General features: G+C 44.1%; 1 pseudogene; it reads right to left on the bottom strand.

Moving 5' to 3' along the window:
• Window positions 1-7,240: 7,240 nt before the first annotated feature.
• Window positions 7,241-14,758, bottom strand: part of LOC109872882 (kinase suppressor of Ras 1-like) — a 45,195-nt pseudogene continuing 37,677 nt past the window's right edge.

Raw genomic sequence — 14,758 nt, 5'->3', positions numbered from 1 at the left:
TTGCCAACCTTCAGCTGTTGTTTTGCTTAAATACAAGGCTTTGGGCTAAAAACGTAACTCAAAAATATGTCCTGCTTCAGTACTATCCGATAAGTCACATTTAGGTAGCTTGTCTTCCTTTAGTCAATGATAAAGCAAAATAGAGACAACATAGTCCAAAAATCGACAACAACCAGGATTTTGAGCAGGATGTTTTTGGAGTATCCGTTGTCTAACCCATGTGTGCTTGGTGCTTACATTGAAAGATGATGCAGACTGTCTGCTGTACACAGTGATTTCACTACTAGAATTCAACTCTCGTGTCTTGCTTACAATGTTTTCCCCCGCATCATCAACAATGCCGGTTGTAGACCAAATTCTGTTGATACTTGAAACTTTGTTATAGCTGATTTAGCAAGACGCTTCAAAAGGTCACCCGGTCAGGTCAGTAAAACATTGAAAATCTGGATAGATGTCATTGCTGAGCATTACTGAGCAAGGATCTCATTCCATGGCTGCCTCGTGAGATGATAAAGGCTACTATGCCACAGGTTTTTCAGGATAATTTTTCAAAAACAACTTGTGTTATTGACTGCACATTAAGTGTTTTGCAGAAGGCTAAACATCTGGACTCAAAAGCTGAATCTTACAGTCACTACTATGCCAGTAATACTGTAAAATATCTAGTGCTACTGCTCCAACAGGAATGGTTGTGTTCATTACAGAGGCTTGTGGTGGGAAATGTAGCGATAGGTTCATAACACAGTTTTATGGGTTTCTCGACCATTTTGCGTGCTGGTGATGGGGGACCGTGGCTTCACAATTAGGGACTTGCTAGAGGAACGGAGTGTACGCTTGGTCTTATCAGCATTTACATGCAAGCAATGCCAGTTGACAAATGAGCAGGTCACTCGCACACAACCCATTGCTAATGTCCGTATTCATGTGGAACGAGAAATAACGCGTCTTAAGTTGTACAAGATTCTCTCAAACTCTGCCTATTAGTTTGGTCCCTAAAAATGACAACATACATTTGTGCAGCTCTTGTAAACCTGAGAGGAGAGCTTATTTCTAGCAAATAGACACAATGTCTAATAGTGGTGGGCCGTTCGCGAATGAGTTGGCTCTAAGAGCCGGCTCTTGTAGGTGAACGTTGGGAGCCGGCTCACATATCAGAAGAACCCGAATCTATTTAGAAAAATATACACAAATTAAGATATGAATAATCAAAAGATTTCAATGAATATAATGAACTAATTCAAGGAACTAAAAAATAATATAATATTGGGCTAAATGCTCAAGCGCTCACACAGCCTCACGTGTTGTTCCTGTCCAATCAGACACAGTGTCAACCAATGATCCAAAGATGCGTGAGGGAGGGCGGAGCCAACTCACTCACAGTCACACACACATAGAAGCCGAGGAGAGAGAGGAAGGACAGCAGTGAAAACAATAGCTGGAAAAGGAGTCGGAAGCACAGTGGCATTTGGATGCAATTTAATAATGTAGACAATGTTAGAGCACAGTGTAGAATTTGCCAAAACAAAATCTCATATAAAGCCGGTTCTACGCACAACCTACACCGGCATATGCGAACTGTGCACCCAACTGTGAAGCTAGCTGTAGCGGAGCTTCGAGAAACTGATAGTGGTGGAGCCAGCACTTCCACATGTGGGGATGTATCCACTCAGTCAAGTAGGCCTAATCCGCAACCCACAGCAACACAGTCTTCTATGGACCAGTTTTTTGCTAAAGTCTATGTCTGTAGCAAAACAAGGCCAAATTGATATTACATTTGCTAAAATAATTGCCACCGATTTCCAGCCATTTTCGATTGTGGAGAAAGAGGTTTTAGAAATTATAGCAATAGTCTAATTCCAATGTACACAATTCCAAGCAGGAAAACCCTTTCCAAATCACTTATTCCACAACTGTATGAGAGCAAACAGGCTTCAGTGTGGGAAATAATCCAAAAAGCTACTGCAGTTTGTCTTACCACTGACTGCTGGACATCAGGGGTAACCACATCTTACATGTCACTTCAATGAAGATTTTTTTTAATGTCTAGCTGTATTCTGTACTACTTTGAGTTCAGCGACAGACACACCTCAGAACTTGGCAGAGGAACTGTTGAGAGTGGCCAGAGAATGGCAAGTAGATGGAAAAGTGGCCTGTTGTGTTAGCGACAATGCAGCTAAAATAACCAAAGCCATTACTTTTTTTAAATGGACCCATCATCCTTGTCTTGCACACACAATCAACCTGATTGTAAGAGATGCTCTGAAGGTGATTACCCACTGTGGACAAAGTGAAAGCAGCTGTGGAATACGTCCATAGGAGCACTGTAGGTGCTGAAAAACTAAACAACAGTCACCCACGAAGCATCGTTACCCATCGCTCCACAAAAGCCGTGGCCCTTGCAGAGCAAGGGGAACCACTACTTCAAGGTCTCAGAGCAAGTATACATTTTCTCCATTGGGACGAATTAGGTACTGTCCATTTTTACCCACCTGAAGGTTGTATCCATCTTTCCATAATAACGAATTAGGTACTGTCCATTATCCAAGCTTTTGATGTCACCATTTGGCCGACTCAGAAATTCTGTCAGAGACGTGGAACTCTTGAAGGAGCACTTGATCTCAAGGAGCTGTGTTGCATCAAGGATCCCATCTGGGCTGGCTCCCAACCAAGGATGGTCAGGGTGCACCACCAGGCCTCTGTTCTCCACAACATGCCTCCAGGAGTGTGATGACATTGACCTAATTTTCTTTGCCATGCTTTGTTGCTGTATTGCCAGTGAAGGTTTGGTACAAATGCTCATTTACACATTTTTTGGGATCTGTGGTGTTTCGTTTGGGGACTCGTTTCGCTGTGCCGGCTCTTAGACGCAGCTTCCTAGCATCATGCCATAGCTGTGAAGCACTTTGGATCTTGGTTTCTTCCATCATGTAGCTGCTTGTACGGGGGATCATTTGATGGAGGCCTCATAAAACATTGGGCACTTCCTACAGGTTAGTGTTGTGCTGTGTTCAGTGTGTTTGTGTAGGCTGAATCATGTTGGCTTGGGCCTGACTTGCTGCTGCTGTCTACATCTGCTCTGTAACTTAGCTAAAGAAGACCATTTGTCTGGAGCCAAAATAGTGGGGCCATTACTGAGGAGTTGATGTGGCTTGTGAACTCTGCATGGTTCCTGAAAGGTGTGGTGTGGTCTATGGTGTTTAAAATGAATGTGTTTCACCTTCCTCAGCCCTACATTCTTCCTCACACCTGACTTCCACTTCCTTTGAACATTAGTGCATACCATTCCTGTTTCGCCTTGCCCGATTGCACTCTCAACCAACATTGAAGAAAATATTTTTAGTTATTATCTAACCCAATATTTCTCAAACCTCTCCTGGAGTATCTGTTGTCCTGCACATTCATGTCATTTTTGGTCATTACTTTACTGACCTTCCACAGAATTGCTGCAGCATGACTACAAGAGCGTCCTGGCCCTGCAATACATGAGCAACCCGCTGCCTGTATGACACCTGTCGTTGATGCTAGTACCCACGCCTTGTGATGAGATGCATACAGGCTCTGACTCGGCTCTATATCTGCTTTTTAGGTAGACAAGGTTGTCTCCAACATCCTTCAATAACACCCGACTGACTTTGTGACTGTGTAGGTATTGGTACGCCTCTGTAACAGTATAACTTTAGACCGTCCCCTCGCCCATAACCATGCGCGAACCAGGGAACCCTCTGCACACATCAACAACAGTCACCCACGAAGCATCGTTACCCATCGCTCCCCATCGCTTGCAGAGCAAGGGGAACCACTACTTCAAGGTCTCAGAGCAAGTGACTCACCAATTGAAACGCTATTTAGCGCGCACCACCGCTAACTAGCTAGCCGTTTCACATCCGTTACACCTCTAAACTTTTTAAGTTGTTCAACGCCTTACCATCGAAAGCTGCGGATTCAACAAAGTAAGTAAGTACGCTACCATACGTGATACGAGGCCACTTCTTCACGTCATCTTCCCAACCATCAATTACGGAGGGTAAAGGTAGGCTAATATTACCCTTTTTGTTCTCCATCAGGTTGTGTTCCCACATCATTATTAGTTTGGCAAGCTCTTCATGAATTAATGAAGAAACCGTTTGTTTATGTCAAAATGTCAAACCGGAAATAACATCCATAATTCGCGTAAGGCATCATGGGACACGGGAAACTAATGGATAGCCAGTGATGAGAAACAGATCCTTAAACTAGCTGATTAACATTATGATTCAGTTATTCTTTATTTTATTTCACCTTTATTTAACCAGGTAGGCTAGTTGAGAACAAGTTCTCATTTACAACTGCGACCTGGCCAAGATAAAGTATAGCAGTGTGAACAGACAACAACACAAAGTTACACATGGAGTAAACAATAAACAAGTCAATAACACTGTAGAAAAAAAAAAAAGAGTCTATAGACATTGTGTGCAAAAGGCATGAGGAGGTAGGCGAATAATTACAATTTGGCAGATTAACACGAGTGATAAATGATCAAATGGTCATGTGCAGGTAGAGATACTGGTGTGCAAAAGAGCAGAAAAGTAAATAAATAAAAACAGTATGGGGATGAGGTAGGTAAATTGGGTGGGTTATTTACCGATGGACTATGTACAGCTGCAGCGATCGGTTAGCTGCTCAGATAGCAGATGTTTAAAGTTGGCGAGGGAGATAAAAGTCTCCAACTTCAGCGATTTTTGCAATTAGTTCCAATCACAGGCAGCAGAGAACTGGAAGGAAAGGCGGCCAAATGAGGTGTTGGCTTTAGGGATGGTCAGTGAGATACACCTGATGGAGCGCGTGCTACGGGTGGGTGTTGCCATCGTGACCAGTGAACTGAGATAAGGCGGAGCTTTACCTAGCATGGACTTGTAGATGACCGTCTGGCGTCTGGCGACGAATATGTAGCGAGGACCAGCCGACTAGAGTATACAGGTCGCAGTGGTGGGTGGTATAAGGTGCTTTAGTAACAAAACGGATGGCACTGTGATAAACTGCATCCAGTTTGCTGAGTAGAGTATTGGAAGCTTTTTTGTAGATGACATCGCCGAAGTCGAGGATCGGTAGGATAGTCAGTTTTACTAGGGTAAGTTTGGCGGCGTGAGTGAAAGAGGCTTTGTTGTGGAATAGAAAGCCCACTCTAGATTTGATTTTAGATTGGAGATGTTTGATATGAGTCTGGAAGGAGAGTTTACAGTCTAGCCAGACACCTAGGTACTTATAGATGTCCACATATTCTAGGTCGGAACCATCCAGGGTGGTGATGCTAGTCGGGCGTGCGGGTGCAGGCAGCGAACGGTTGAAAAGCATGCATTTGGTTTTTACTAGCGTTTAAGAGCAGTTGGAGGCCACGGAAGGAGTGTTGTATGCCATTGAAGCTCGTTTGGAGGTTAGATAGCACAGTGTCTAAGGAAGGGCCAGAAGTATACAGAATGGTGTCGTCTGCGTAGAGGTGGATCAGGGAATCGCCCGCAGCAAGAGCAACATCATTGATATATACAGAGAAAAGAGTCGGCCCGAGAATTGAACCCTGTTACAACAATTTTCAAAGACAAAACCGTTACATTGGGAAGGTCCATACTCTGCTTGCAGTGGAAAATAAAGTTCCTTTAAACTCTGAAATGTGGTTGAAAGGAGGAGCTAGGAAATTGGCTGGTAAAATCAGCATATTAAAGAACACGATAAGTTAGCGTGTAGGCAGTGGTGGTTCTAGCTTGTCTGGCTCCCTGGGCGAACATATAGCCAATGTTAAGTAAGCTAGTTGGACAGAAAACTAAATATTGTCGCCCCATGTGTAATAACATAGCAAGCAACGTAGGCTAAAACACATACGTGTTATACTACCCTATTTCATTACATGCATAATATTAATATTATTGCTATATCGTAACTACCTCACCACTATGGCCTATTTTATTGCCTTACCTCCCTTATCTTACCTCATTTGCACACACTGTATATATACTTTTTTCTAATGTATTATTGATTGTATGTTTGTTTATTCCGTGTGTAACTCTGTGTTGTTGTATGTGTTGAACTGCTTTGCTTTATCTTGGCCAGGTCACAGTTGCAAATGAGAACTTGTTCTCAACTAGCCTACCTGGTGAAATAAAACATTTGACTCATAAAGAGATGACATAGAGATGACGTGACTTTTATCTTATGCACATTGCTCTTCTTCTTTCCTCTTTTTCCTAAACTGGGCACCTGATGGCTTAGACCTTTTCTTATTCATTTGTGTTGATTTGGCACTTGAGCATCAATACATTACCCATCCCCCAATACTGTCAACCAAGAGTCAAGACCAGCAGACTGGTTTTATATTATTCTTAACGATTTCACACAAACCAGAAAAAAATGCAACAATATGTCTGTGAAACTATATATTCACCGTATTATGAATGAATTGTGGTTTATTTGGTTGCATTTCATAGTGTGACTGATTTTACTAATTGCATTAGTACTGTACAAAGTTAGAGGTGCGTTATTTGATAGATTCCCCCGCTCCCTCTACATCGGGGTTCCAGTGGGGAGACCTGAGGTCAACCTACCCCCCCACCCCATCTAGTACTTCTGAGTGGGAGACCTTCTTGCCTAGCTCACAAACTAGAATCAGGGCGCCCACTCCGACAAGGTTAATTGACCAACAGCCCACACGGTGACGTGACGTTCAAATGAGCGATAGAAAACCGATCGCGCAAATGTCATCATAATTTTTTTTTTTGTGCGTGCCATGTTACCTATACTTAAATCCGCCACCGTGTGCAGGTGTATATTTAGCAGCTGTAGGCGTTGATTTGATTTGATTTATTCAGCACGTTAGACCGCCCGCAAGCACATTTGCACGTGCTTATTTGACGCGGGTAGGCGTTAACTTAGTACGTGAACAAGTTAATTTAGCGCCTGCACCTGCTTACTTTACACGCGTAGCATTAAAAATATTGCGATTTGACCACGTTCTTTAAGTACCAAACGGCGTTCCATACATTTGACAGCTAACCTTTTTTGGACAGCCCTGGGTCTCCCCAAAGGATAGCTACAAAATAAAACAAAATGAAAAAGTAATTTGGAAAAAACATACTACACCAGTCTCTAGATATGTTAATACATTTAGATATTTGTTTTTATGGTCTTACTCCCGATCATATCCTTTGAACATATGGCATGGGCACAGAGTGACCAGTGGCAGTAACTAAATATAACTGACTGTAAAAGCCCATAACATAACTGAAATACTTTATTGAATTCAGCTCAAACAAATTATGACATAAGCTTCATTTTATTTTTTCAAGGATGAAAACAGAAACTGTGTTCACAGAATGGTAACCACATGCAATACAAAAATATGAATTTTTACATGACATAAAAAACATGAATTGACCCATTCAAAAAGAAATGTACAGTATTTTTACAGTATTTGTACATGAAAAAATATAAAGATATATACATCTGTAATAGGGGAGCAGTACCTATTTCAAAATGCGATGTATTGTACATATAAAATGTTTGTACAAATATTAAAAGTTAATTAGCTGTACATTAAATAATGTATCTACAGGTATATCTTACATACCATTATCATAAATACATTTACTGCAGTCTTTCACTAAATCAACCCTATATGTTCCAATACAATACAATCACTTACACTCACAAACACACTAATACAAGCACACCAACTGAAGCTGACCATCACTAACGGAATACACACAAGCACATGTGATCATGTTTAAGGAGTAAATTATACGACACTTTTGTGCCAGGTTCCTGTTCTATTTTTTGGGTGCTGTAAATGAATCTACTATACTACTTGACTTGATATACCTCTACAGCGCTCCCAGGCTGAGAGAAGGCATCCCTGCTTCTCTGCTTCTTCTCTTTTAATAATCAGGGCACTCGCTTCATTATCAAATACCTTCAGTCCTAAATAACCAACATGATTCCATTCCCAGTGTGTAGTGAGATGAGAGGAAGATCACATTGCATGCTGACACCTCTTAGCTGTGGTTTCAACAGATTCATTCTTCATTTATGCAATGAGCTGTTTTCAAATGTATGGTTTCATCAGATTCTACTCAGACAAGCAACACAGAGACATGAGTCAATTCAATCATGCTCTCGCAACTCCTGAGACCTTTGTCCTTTCAAACTTCATGGAACAAAAACATAAACACTGAAAATTATTACTCAAAATAGGAACCAACAACTAAAAGTAAAAGTTTGTATCTTATCATTTTTTCTCCTGTTGAAATAATGTGTACAGGTCATGTGCAGGAGGCAGACAGAGGGCAGCACGGTGACAGTGTCGCAGTGCATGTCATCAAAAAACTGCAGAGAGCTGAAGGGTAAGAGGCAGTTGGATTACATCACTCAAGCAGCCCGAAGCTTCAAGACCACAATGAGAAAAGAGGAGGGAGTGAATGCAGTGGTCCATTTAGGATAGGAGTTACAAACATTGTTTTGGTCCAGCAAGTGTCTGGGTTGCATCGTCTGGGAGCCCCCAGTAGGAAGAACCACATCACAGCAGCACAGAGAGGAGGGAGAGCAGGGCAGGCTGCAGATGGAGCAGAGCACAGCAGAGCAGCCGTCAGCTACCGGGCTCATACCAGAGCACACCGGTCAGTCTCAGAACAGACACCACAAGCCAGTTATTCACAAGCCTCAGATAGTCCAAAAAGCAACAGTAGAAAAAAATGAAGGCAATATGTTTTGAGACGAAGGAAGGAAAGTTGAGGGGAGGTAGCGAAGCACTACCTGCGGCCTCCTCAGTCCAGCACCCTTCTCTCCCACACAACCAGACACTACAGTTTAATAGACATGGAAGATCAGGCTGTGGGTTAGTGGAAGCCGTGTCTGTATCAGGCAGAGTCAATGCTTTGATCAATCCTAAAAGTTAAGGATTTCAGGAGCATGCAAGGCAGACCCAGGCTTTGTTTGTTTTGCATTGCTTATATTTCATAGTGACGGCTACAACCTATATTAGGAAGAGAGAAAACAGAGAGAGAGAGAACAAATGAAACATGGAGGTTAGAGGCTGTTAGTGAAAATATAATAACAGGTTAAAATTACGAGAATGATTTGAGAAGAAGACCGGTGCAGTAGAAGAGACAGGTAAATACTTCAACATGAAACAAGGGCCCAGATTTCTGCACCACAGGAATCTCAAATGAGCCTTCTCATCACAAAAACCTCTTTCAGGATTTACAAGCCCATGCAGTGTCCCAACAGACCATTGCAAACACCATGCAAACTGGTAAGCTCTTCTCTTCCCATTCAAGCACTGGCATGCTATGCAGGCTCAATTTGTTGGGGCATCATTACTGATAGTGTTGGCAAAGGACAGCTTGTTTGAAAACAAACATAAGACCAGTAGCTAGCTCCACTAGCAGAGTTGTTAAACTGGTAGGGGCTGTTACTGGACAAGTAGTTCATGTGTAGAGAAGACTCCACCCATGAGCCTTTGAGTGACAGACGTGCAGTATGTAGCGAATGAGGAAGTTACAGAGCGCGAGCAGGAGAGAGATGGCAGGAGATGAGTGAAGGTGCAGAGACAAATCTGGACCAGGTACTGTACACCTAACATATGAGAAGAAAGGTGTGGGGAGGTGTATGGGTACAGAGCAGGTCAGGAAAATGTCCAGGAAAGGGAGGGACAATGCTATTAAACAGAAAAGTGCACTCACAGTCACATCCTGGAGGAGAAAGTTTGGGAAACAGAAGATAAAACAGAAAATTCCCTTAGCGTCACATATAATGGTTAATTTCTAAAATGCTTCACCATTAGAAACCACAGTCACTCATATTACAGTGGTCAACGTATCTGTAATGGACCGTCAAGAGGGTATGTGGCTCATGACAGTAACCTACGACCAAGAGTCAACTCGGTCATCCCCTGCCTAGTCCCCATCAGTTTGACATCAGTGGCCCTAAAACCGCACAGCAATCTGGGGGCCATCCTTTACATGCCTTCAGCTGAACCTCTTTGTTTCATACACAAGTCCATTCCAGATGAGTCAGAACCCAGTTAGGGGTCAGAGTGCATGGCAGGGCGGGCAGGCATGTCCTACACCTCTAGGATACGTACTCTGCAGACTTCCAGAAGTGTCCAGGGTGGGACAGTCTCCGGTTGAGTTTGGGCAGCTTCTCCAGCATGTCTGCCAGTTGGGTGAAGGTGGGCCGCTCCCTCAGGTCGTAGGCCCAGCAGGCAGACAGGATTTCCTGCACAGACAGGAAGGATTAACGTCATCACTTCATGCCAACACAATGTAGAGATGTATCCTGTAGTCAGCTTTAATTTCTTCTCTACTCTATCAAGGTCATCCCTTAAAAAGATAGCATTAGCATGAGCAAATACCCTCACTTACCCTGCTAGGATTAAGAAAGATGCAATTCCCCCTCCAAAAAGTATGGGCATAGATTTCTGCATGATTACACCACAATGTGATCTGGCACCAGAGCATGTGAGCGGAGATAAGCGTTTGGAAATCCCGCTCATGCTTTCGGGATACGTGTCTTTTCAGATTCCACAATGATTCTTTAGTTGTGGACACTACATCACCACACCCCCTCTCTTGCTCTTTGTAAGTCACCTTGATTTAGCACGGTGTGTGTTCTATCGGTTTCTTTATGAAAATATGTTGTTAACTCCATGACAGTAGCTAAAGCAAGGGGCTATAGCAGCACACAAGTAGACTACAAATGCATGCTGGGCCGGGCGTGCCCTGAGCTCGTGAAGTGAGCGCTATTGGAACGAAATTGGGGCGGGCGAGAAGGCCTACGCTCCAGCCATTGGGAATCTAGCACCGGGCTCCAGTCAAATTGGGCACGCTCCCCTCCAGCTCCGCTCACATAAGTGCTTCCCCCCTCCACTCACCGTGACCTCCTTGCCCAGGTTGATCTCTGCCAGGACCTTCTTGATGCCCTCACCACTCCCCACCTGCCAGATGGTAGCCTCCACAGGCTGGTTGATGATAGGCCAGTCCCTGGCTTGGAGCTCGTACCAAATGGTGCTAAAAGGGGGCAACCAGCAATATGGTCATTCCCCAGAGCCAGTTAACTGTAAAGTGAAGCAGTCTCAAGGACAAACTATTCTGCTATTAATGATAAAGAAAAGGTACTTCAGAATCTGCTTAGAGAGCGTACCCAAAGGCATAGACGTCTGCAGCGTTGGAGAAGGGCAGGCGGTCCTCGTTGTTTCCAGGGCTCATCCTGCGTACGATCTCTGGCGCCAGATAACAGATCCAGCCATGTGGAAGCTTCAGCTCGTTGTCTCGCCTGTGAGAGAAAACACACACACGCGCATGCACACACACACACACAATAAGAAACCACTGTTAGGAGAACACAGACCCACCGAGCATCCACCAGCTGAGATGATAGCTGTAGGAACCAATATGCAGAGTCCATACCTCCCCTCCTGAACCACTCCAGAGATCCCAAACAGGCCGAAGTCTGTAATAATCACTTTATTGGTGTCATGAAAGACGTTCTTTGACTTCAAGTCCTTGTGGACAATGCCTTTGGCATGCAGGTAGCCCATTCCCTGTGTGGATTAAAGTAATAAGGACATACAGTAAATATATATTACACATACTGTTTTTGTCAACATACCCATCTACCTGTACAAATCTGAAAGGACTGAACAAGAGTAGAAGTTCACCTTTACAATTTCTTGAGCGATTTGCCTCGTCTTGTTTATATCCAGTGTGTTTTTGGTGTCCCGAACCACAGAGTATAGTGTCCTCCCTTTACAGAAACTGGAGAAAAACATTTGAATGAACAAATGGAACTAAACAAGTAAACAACAGCTATGGTGGACTGAACATGCCAAAGAGATATTCATTTTGGATGTAAGTTAACCCCTCCCCCTACCTGGTGATGATGGCGAGGTGGGGCGGGGCCATGCAGGCCCCCATGAAGAGGACCACGTTCTCGTGACGGGTCTGTCTGTAGTTCATCACCTCCTTCTTAAACAGCTTCAGGTGGTCCTGGTTGTTCCCATCTATCTCCAGCAGCCGGATAGCCACCTCGCCATGCCAACGCCCCTTATGCACCTTTCCCCAACGGCCCTGGAGTGAAGGAGGGAGTGATTTAATGACACTTTCAGAAACAGACATTCAATGGGTTTGAATAGAAAATAGCTGATAGTTTCATGCATATGTAGCTTGATCATTGAAAATGTTTTCTCCAGTGAAAACAGTGTGTTCTATTGCCCATCTCACCTTCCCAATGAGCTCTCCCAGGTCCAGCTGTTCGAAGGGAATGTCCCACTCCTGCAGGTAGACGCTGGTCTGGCTGGCCTTACGGGAGATGGGGCCTTTCCAGCGACCACCCCGTGAACTGGGCAGGTCATCCAACTCATCACCATCACACTCACCGTCCGAACCACCATTCATCCCACTCCCATCGTCATCGTCATCTTCCTCATCATCATCCTCCTCCTCCTCCTCGGGATCTGGGTCTATCTCAGGTTCAACCTCCTCCTCCTCCTCTTCCTCCTGTAAAGACATTCATGCATGGCCAATGTTTTTGGTTTTGGGCATGTGTCTGCACATATGTTACAGTTACTTTACACACACATACAGTTTCTACCTCTCCGTCCTCATCCTCAGCCAGTTCAGCGTGCATGTCATCTGCTGGTTCAGTCTCACTGTTGGGACGGGTCAAACCACAGTCACAATGTCAGAGTGTTCTGAGTGTTGCACCATTAAAACACTATTGATAAATGAAATAGACAGGCGAGCCTTACACTGTGTCTTGGAGGGCTTCAGAGTGCAAAGTAGTGGAACTGGACACATCTGGGAGAAAATAATACAAATATTCAGTATGCAATAAAACTGCTCTTTGCTCTTATAGCCAAACTTGCATCCCTCATGTAGTTTCTTTGCCCACTTATATTGGCCCCTTGCCTTAGCAATGTGTTGACAACCACAACCACTACAATATGATAAGACATGCAATTCTGAAACTCCCCAGCAGGTGGCACAGAGACCCATCTCCACATGAGATAATGCAGTCTAAATATCACACAGCAAAACACATTGTTCCAAGGCATTCACAAATGCACAACTTGGTCATATAATCCACTAAACCCGTGAGTACATGCAGGAGATAGACAGAGCTGACAGGGTTGGTTGTGGCTGAGGATGTGGGCAGGAGTGAGTGCCGCCCAACAGTGTCTGGGACTGTACCGTAAACTCACCGGGGAAGATAAACTGCTGTCTATGCTGAAAGTAGCAGGCAGCTTAGGGAAAAGAGAGGGAAGAACCAACAAGCATGGAGAGGAGAGAAGGACTCTGGGTTAGAGTAGGCATTAAAACAACCCTAGTCACACCCACCCACCCACAGGAGTTCCTCTGTGTTAGTGGTATTAATGAAGAGAGGGAGAGAGAGGGAGGTCGACCACTGCTGCCCGGCCATTCCATTCCAAGTCTAGCATTCACTAAACAGAAAATGTGACTCAGGGAGTCATTCTGTGTAATGAAGAACACAATGCAAGCATGCACCTTGAGAGTTGGAGAATGCTGGCTTAACTGTGTGCAGTGGACATGCTTCTGTGGTTGTTTATATAGCCGTGTGTATGTATATTCATGTGAGAGTGGTGATTGTGTGTATTCATATAAGTGAGTATGTGAGTGACAGTCAGGGACCTACCTGGGAAGTGGAAGCGGTTTTCCCGGTGGACCTTGGGCGAGGGGTTGGGGGGCGGGGTGGCACTGGGAGGGTTCTGGAAGGGGGCAGGGGAGGAGGGTGTGGAGGAGGTGGTGGAGGACGGGTTACTGCTGGAGTCCAACTGGTTCAGCACAGGAGGGTGATCCTGAGAGAAGGAGAACAAATACACACTCATCAGAGTCAATAACACACTTGTCTGTCCTAACAGCATCATGCACATAATTATCATCAAAGCTGTGATGTAATATCTAAGCAGGTGTGATTGGTTGTACCTTTTTGGTGATGGCCTTTGGTAGTGTGCCAAACTGCGGTGCTTCCAAAGGCCGGTCCACAGGGTTGTTGATGTCAGACGGCACAGACTCAGTCCTCCGGATTTTGGTGACTGGAACGAAGAAGTTTGGGTCATAACCCTCATACTTGTTGAATCTATGTAGGCCCTTTAATAAACTATGGATGAACATTTAGCAGGTTGACGTTTATTGGGATGAGTTTTGTCCTGGAGGTAGAACTAAGTGATTTTCTGTTAGATGTGTCACCTGCAAAGTCAAAATTGTCTATATTGTAAAGATTTATGAAAACAAAATTGAGCTTTTTTTTGGCTTAATTTAAGGTTAGAGGTGGGCATTATTGTTATCATTGCAGTTAAGGTTAGGTTTAAAATCAGATTTATTGACCCGTCTGCAGAGCTGCCTCCAGTAAAGGAGTCATCCCAATAAATACTAACCTGCGAAAATGTGTGGTGTGGAAGGCTTACTTGGCAGAAAGGAGATTCTGCAGGAGGGAGATTCTTTAGTACACTTATTATGGCACTTTAACCTGCAGACAGGAAACAACCAATCAGAGAACAGCAACAGAAAAACGAACCACCAAAAGAGGATGAAGTTGTATTTTACTGCATTGTACAGACACTCAACCGAACTCCAGAACATCTCAGAGAGCCTCCCCCTCCCTATCCTCCTCACTTCACTCACCTGCAGTGCTTACACTTCACCCCAAACATCATGTTCTTCTGACACACCTGACACGTCTGGGACAGCCACGACTTGGTGGAAAACCTGCACACAGA

Source organism: Oncorhynchus kisutch, linkage group LG28, assembly GCF_002021735.2.
Source record: "Oncorhynchus kisutch isolate 150728-3 linkage group LG28, Okis_V2, whole genome shotgun sequence".
Taxonomy (NCBI): Eukaryota; Metazoa; Chordata; class Actinopteri; order Salmoniformes; family Salmonidae; genus Oncorhynchus; species Oncorhynchus kisutch.
This window is presented reverse-complemented; position numbering and strand designations above follow the sequence as displayed.